General features: G+C 43.4%; 1 protein-coding gene across 3 annotated transcripts in view; it reads right to left on the reverse strand.

Annotated features, from left to right (window-relative positions):
• Ezh1 (enhancer of zeste 1 polycomb repressive complex 2 subunit) overlaps nt 1-6,952 on the reverse strand; it is a 37,471-nt gene that overhangs the window by 26,909 nt on the left and 3,610 nt on the right. For 2 of the 3 annotated variants that reach the window (XM_050156642.1, XM_050156644.1), the window contains one exon: nt 342-413. The gene's annotated coding sequence lies outside the window, so the exon portion shown is untranslated. Of the gene's footprint in view, nt 1-341; nt 432-6,952 lie in introns of those variants that run through there. The other variant, XM_050156643.1, reaches the window with a different exon arrangement.

A 6,952-nucleotide genomic window follows, 5' to 3' on the forward strand; every position in this document is an offset into this window, starting at 1 on the left:
GATGGAACTGGAGTTACAGACAGTTGTAAGTTGCCATGTGGGTGCTGGGAATTGACACCAGGTCCTCTAGCAGACCAGCCAGAGCTCTTAACGGCTGAGCCATCTCTCCAGCCCCAAAGAGAGGGGGAATGTTTTAACCAAATCCAAGTTCATTTCACAAGTTTATTAGAAGATCTGCCTACAGTACAAACTATCTAAACTACACCATGACACCAGAATAATCTCACCTGCAAGTCAGCAGCAGACCTACAGACACTGACTACACTGTAACTTTCTTTTGACGGTAGGGGTTGAACTACAGTTGAGTATTTAGAGGATTTAGTGTGATATGCTCTACTTACCTCACGGAATGCAGCTGGAAATGTTGGATTTTATTTATAATGTGCCTCTGTTCTTCAAATGAACTGCAAGACCTAGGGGTAAAAGAAGTTTTCAGCTTTGCAAGAGAATAAAAACTGAATTTATTGAATCAGTGCAGCATGCTCAAGCACTAAGTCCCTGGGCAGGATGGTCCCCCGAACTAGAAGACTTCAGGGTCTCTGCTACCATTCTGCATACTAAATCAAGTCGTAAAAATGTTTGACACCTTTTGTTTTGTTTTGTTTTTGGGAACAGTGTTTCTCTGTATATCAGTTCAGGCTGTCCCAGAACTGGGTTGTAGACCAGGAGCCTTGAACTCACAGAGCCATCTGCCTCTGCCTCCTGAGTGCTGAGATTAAAGGCTACCACCACTCAGCTAGAAGCTTGAAACTATTTAGAAAGTCACTTATATTCAAAACTCTATCCTCCTGGGTCGAGAGTTAGCTCTGCTCTTGCAAAGGACCTCCATAGGCACCAAAGCACACCTGGTGAGTATACACACATGCAGGTAAAGCCACCATACACATGAAAGAAATTTTTTATTTAAAAAATTCTATCCTAGCCGGGCTGTGGTGGCCTACGCCTTTAATCCCAGCTCTCTGGGGGCAGATATCTGTGAATTCGAGGCCAGCCTGGTCTACAATAGCTAGTTACAGGACAGGCTCCAAAGCCACAGAGAAATCCTGTCTTGAAAAACTGAAAAAAAAAAATCTATCCTTCCAATGACGTGTTTTTCCATAATCCCCAAGCTTCTAATTTCTTACTTAATTTTTAAGTTTAGGGTGCAGGTAGACCTAAAACATTAAATTTATGTACAAGTCAATAAAATCTAATCTTACTCTACTATTAACTAGTTAAGCTTGTTAGAGACCTACTTCTTTTTTCTAAGATTTAGTTAATTTCATTTTATGTGTATGACTGCTTTGCGTACAAGTATGTATATGCACCATGTGTGTGCACTGTCAGTCAGCTCCCTATGACTGGAGCTTCAGATGCTTGTGAGGCACCATGTGGGAGCTGGGAGTTCAACCTGGGCAGTCTGAACGAGCAAGTGCTCTTAACTTCTGAGCCATCTCTACTGTTGAAATAGGAGCAGCGGGGCTGCGTCCCCAACACCCCGGCCGCTTGGCTAGCTTATGCCAGAAATAACAACACACAAACTGTATTCATTTAAGAACTGCTTGGCCCATGAACTCTAACCCTTACAGGCTAATTCTTGCACCTGGACTAGCCCATTTCTAATAATGTGTGTAAGCACCCCAAGGTGCGCTTACCGGGAAGAGTCTAGCCTCCGTCCATCCTGGGAGAGTGGAGCATGGTGTCTGTGCTCTGGAGAGCAGAGTCTCTCAGGGAGCAGAGCAGAGTCTGACCTCACTTCCTCTTCTGCCCAGAATTCTATTCTGTTTATTCCTCCCACCAATACTTTAACCTATGAGGCCAAGCAGTGTGTTTATTACTTAACCAATGAAATCAACAGATTAATATATGACACTCCCACATCACTCTCCAGCTCTGAGAACTACTTCTATCCACTTAGCCAAACATTTTAAGTCTCAAAAATCACTTCAAGGAGAGCTAATATGAGGTTTCAGAATGTGTGTGGGAGAGAGAGTAGTGTGGTATGTAGTCTTACATTACAGTCTAGACTGGCCTTGAACTCTTGATTCTCCTGCCTAGTCTCAACAGGGCTGGGGTTTTAGGTGTCCACCACCACATCCAGCTTTATGAAACAAAGCCTAAAGTTACAGGTCAACTTTGCTTCTTGAAGGCCATCCTGACACCTTTTAAAAAAAATACATTAAATAAAAAATGCTGGGACTAAGGTGTACATCAATACAAGTAATGCTAGTAGTTGTTCTACTATTTTGTGTATGTAATTTTTATTTTTAAGGTTTTCTGTTTAATTTCCAATTATGTATGTGGGGGAGTGGTTGTACATGTGCACGTGGTGCCCACAGAGGATAGAAGGAGACATCCCAGGAACTGGAGTTACAGGTGGTTGTGAGCCACCTGGTGTGGGTACAGGTGACTGAATTCAGGTCCTCCAAAAGGGTTGTTAGTGGTCTTAACCACGGCACCATCTTGCCTGCCCCTTAAGAGTTATTTCTATTTATGGGTCTGTATGAGTACACACAACAGATGTGCAGGTCCTCATACAGGGAAGGAGTTTTGGATCCCCTGGAGTTGGAGTTACAAGTGAACATAAGCCACCCAATGTGGGTGCTGGGAACCAAACTCAGGTCCTCTGCAGGAGCAGCGAGATCTCTTCAGTCCCAGGCAAAATTTAAAGCCAATGTTTTATTTGTTTGTTTATTTTCAAAACAGGGTTTCTTTGTGTAATCCTGGCTGTTCTGGAACTAGCTCTGGAGACCAGGTTGGCCTCAAATTCACAAGAGATCCACCAGCCTCTGTCTCCCTGTCTTCCGAGTGCTGGGATTAAAGGGACGTGCTACCATCAACCTGCTAAATTGATAAAATTTTATTTAAGGATTTTACATGTTGTGATTTTTCCCCCACTTCTCATGAAGTTCACTATAGTCTCTTAAAGTTCAAAATTTTTACAAATCACCTCTTTTGTTTTGTTGTTTGAGACAGGGTCTCTTGTAGCCCTGGCTGTAGTAGGTCCAGGCTGGCCCTGACCTTCGATCTGCCTGCCTCTGTCTCCTAAAGGCTGGGATTAAAGAGGCATATGTAAAGAAGAAACAGCACATGATTTTCAAGTTTGGGTTTATCCCTAGCTGAATTATGGACATTCTGATAACTATAGAGTTCCCCATCTGGAATCTCCAGCATCTAATTCCTTAAAGGTATTGACATCAGGACAGGTTGACTGCCTGGTTCTCAAATGTTGACACCCTAAGTTGATCTACTTTTTTTGGTTTTATTTTTTGAGACAAAATCGCACATAATCCAGGCTGTTCTTGGACTCCCTATGTAGCTAAGGGTGACTCTGAGTTCCAGGTACTTCTGCCTCCACCTCATAAGTGTAGGGACTGTAAGTGTGGGTCATCACACGTGGTTCATCTCTTTTGCCCCGAACAAACTAAGTAACAGCTTGCTCCAGAAAATGAAAAACTACTTCAAACCAGATGGGACTGGCTAACTCAGAAACCCTAGACCATCTCCACTGAGACACAAATGTAATTTACAATTCGATGAGACAGGGGCTGGAGAGATGGCTCAGAGATTAAGAGCATTGACTGCTTTTCCATAGGTCCTGAGTTCAATTCCCAGCAACCACATGGTGGCTCACAACCATCTGTAATGAGATCTGGTGCCCTCTTCTGTCCGGCAGGCATACATGCAGACAGAGTATTGTATACATAATTTAAAAAAAAATTCGATGAGACACCACAGCCTCCTTTAACAAAAGTAGTTTTCTCACTGTTTTTATTCTTCAGCCATCTTTCCTCCCCTCCTGAACCCATCCTCTACTAAAAACAACAACAAAGGGGCTGGAGAGATGGCTAAGAAGTTAAGAGCATTGCCTGCTCTTCCAAAGGTCCTGAGTTCAATTCCCAGCAACCACATGGTGGCTCACAACCATTTGTAATGGGGTCTGGTGCCCTCTTCTGGCCTGCAAGCATACACACAGACAAAATATATATAGACACACACACACACACAACAAAGACAGGTCTTGCTTTGTAACACAGGTTGGCTTTGAACTCAAGATTTTTCCAAAGTATCCTTCCAAATGTAAAGATTATAGGAACAAACACTCAATACTTTGAAATAGTAAGCTCAGAACAGACCACCTTATCCAGCTGAAACTGGAGATCAGTAATGGGAAGAACTTACTGGACCCAGGCTGCTGACAGTGCTTACTTATGGTAATGGGAGCAACGGCTGTGGTGCCAGGGGTGGGGGTGGGAGCGATGGCTGTGGTGCCAGGGGTGGGGGTGGGAGCGATGGCTGTGGTGCCAGGGGGAGGGGGCGATGGCTGTGGTGCCAGGGGTGGGGGTGGGGGTGATGGCTGTAGTATGGTGGTATATCGTTTAGATTTCTTAGAGGAAATGGTCACAGAAAAATGCATTATTTCCATTAAGGAAGAGGCCTTAACTGAAATGTTGTCTCCTACATAAGAGATGACAGTTAATAGATTAATCCAACAATTAAGTTACCACTTCTAATTTTTGTCAAGTGTTTTATTTGGCAAGGAGTTTACACACACACGAAAATTCTCCTAAGTTTTAACTAATCATTATGCAAAATAAATCACACTTCCTCCTTTTACAGTTTATGTGATATCTGAGTGTCCGTGAGCCAGTATTTATTTCACTTGGCTTTTTAATGGGTCTTCTATCTCTCTAAACGTTTTTTTTGGCAGATGACTCCTCACAGAATGTAGAAAGAAATGGAAAATACTGTACGAGGACACAGGTGTGACTGAGAAACACAAAACACTCGAGAGGGCTGGAGAGACACTGGCTGCTGTTCAAAAGGACCCGAGTCCTATTCCCAGAGCCCACACGGTGGCTCACAACCATCTCTAACTCCAGTCCCAGGACATCTGCTGCCCTTTTCTGGCCTGCACAGGCACCAGACAAAGCACCCATAAAATAAAGATAAAATTAAAAACAAAACACAACACTTGAAGTACAGCTACATGATACCATAGCAGCTGGACTGGACTTAGTGGTTATCACAACAAAGTCAGAAAAAAAGAAAAGCAAATGAACAACTGAGCATTTGGAACAGGTTTAGAGATTAATGGTATCATCCATCTTAGGCAAAGGAGATAGGGCATTAAAAATGTTTCTATTAGTGTTTTCTATAGTTATTTGCATATGTCAATCACCACTTATATTTCAGTTAGGTATTAGAAGCCTTTCATTATTGTCATTGCACACAGAAGACAACACAAAACATACTCTGGTTGGGGCTTAAGTCTTCATATAATTAACGTCAGTTCCGCAGGAAAACTCAACAAAGAACAGCATTTCAATCAAATGCACAAAGAACCCAACGTATTAATGCAAATGAAACACAATAAGGGGCTAGGGCTGTGGCTGGCGGCTAAAACCATTTGCTGCCTTTTTTTGTTTGTTTGTTTGGTTTTTGGTTTTTCAAGGCAGGGTTTCTCAGTGTAGTCTTGGCTGTCCTGAACTCAGAGACCAGGCCTGCCTCTGCCTCTTGAGTGTGGGGATTAAAAGGTGCACACGCCCCCCCCCCCCATCATCTGCTGCTTTTTCAGAGGTCCTGAGTTCAGTTCCCAGCACCCACACAACCACCTCTAACGCCAGCTCCAGAAGATCTGACACCCTCTTCTGGCCTCCAAGGACACCTGCACTCACACGCACACACAAACAGTTAAAAATAAAAATAAATCTTAGCTCTCACACTGCAGATAGGAATACAACGTTTGTAAAGGTGCTTGCTGCCAAGCCTGACAACCCAAGTTTCACCACGAACCAGCACGGTGGAGAGAAAACTACTCCAGAAAGATGCCCTCTGACCTCAAGTGTGCACACAAAGAAAACAAAGGGCAAAGTGAAACACATGGTTACCACACAACCTGCCACAGAAGAAAAATGGAAACACATGCCCCTGCAAAGACCACATCTGGCCTTTCACTATTTTAATAATAATCTAGCTCATAAGCAAAGTAAGCACAGCTTTGGAGCCATACAGCACTACAGCTTTTAAATTTTCCCATCTTTTTAATTAATATAAATTTTATTCATGGTTGTTCTACATGTATGTATATGTGCCATGGAAGAGCCTGTGCCCTAAAAATTCATAAGACAGTGCTGGATCCCTTGAAACTGGAGTTATGGCCCATGTGGGTCCTAGGAACTAAATCAGGAGCCTCTACAAAAGCAACACTCTTAACAGCTGAGCCATCTCTCCAGCCCCTTCTTCTCTCATTCTCAATTCATAATGGAAATGGGAAGTAGGACTAAACCTACCCTGCACAGAACCCGTGTGTGTGTGTGTGTGTGTGTGTGTGTGTGTGTGTGTGTACTGGAGTTATTCTGGTGATTCTCAACTTTATTAACATTCATATGAAAATTAGCCCCGAGACAAGGAACACAATGGAACAGAACCTTTAATTCTGATAGTAAGCACATTTTGTATTTAGCCAGGTGTGTCCAACCTGTGGCCCAAAGGTTGTCTGCATCCCAGGATAGTTAATTTTTTTTCTCTGTGGCTTTGGAGCCTGTCCTGGAACTAGCTCTGTAGACCAGGCTGGTCTTGAACTCACAGAGATCTGCCTGCCTCTGCCTCCCCGAGTGCTGGGATTAAAGGCGTGCGCCACCATCGCCCGGCCCCAGGATAGCCCGGCCCCAGGATAGTTATGAATGAACCCAACTTGTTTGTAGATGACAGTGTCAAGTAGTAAGGTCAAAAGGTCTAACACCATTCATCTACTCCTCCAAAGTAATTACATATGATAAGGTTAGTTACAGAGAACAGGCCTCTATTGTTACTTTTGAGAAACAGGATCTTTTGAGTGCAAGGCCAGCTTGGTCTACAGAGTGAGTTCCAGGACAGCCGGGGCTACACAGAGAAACCCTGTCTTGAAAAACCAAAATAATAATAATAATTTGCCAGGCTGGCGAGATGGCTCAGCAGTTAAGAGCACTGG

Source organism: Alexandromys fortis, unplaced genomic scaffold, assembly GCF_014885135.2.
Source record: "Alexandromys fortis isolate MF-2015 unplaced genomic scaffold, M_Fortis_MF-2015_v1.1 scaffold_31, whole genome shotgun sequence".
In the NCBI taxonomy this organism is placed as follows: domain Eukaryota; kingdom Metazoa; phylum Chordata; class Mammalia; order Rodentia; family Cricetidae; genus Alexandromys; species Alexandromys fortis.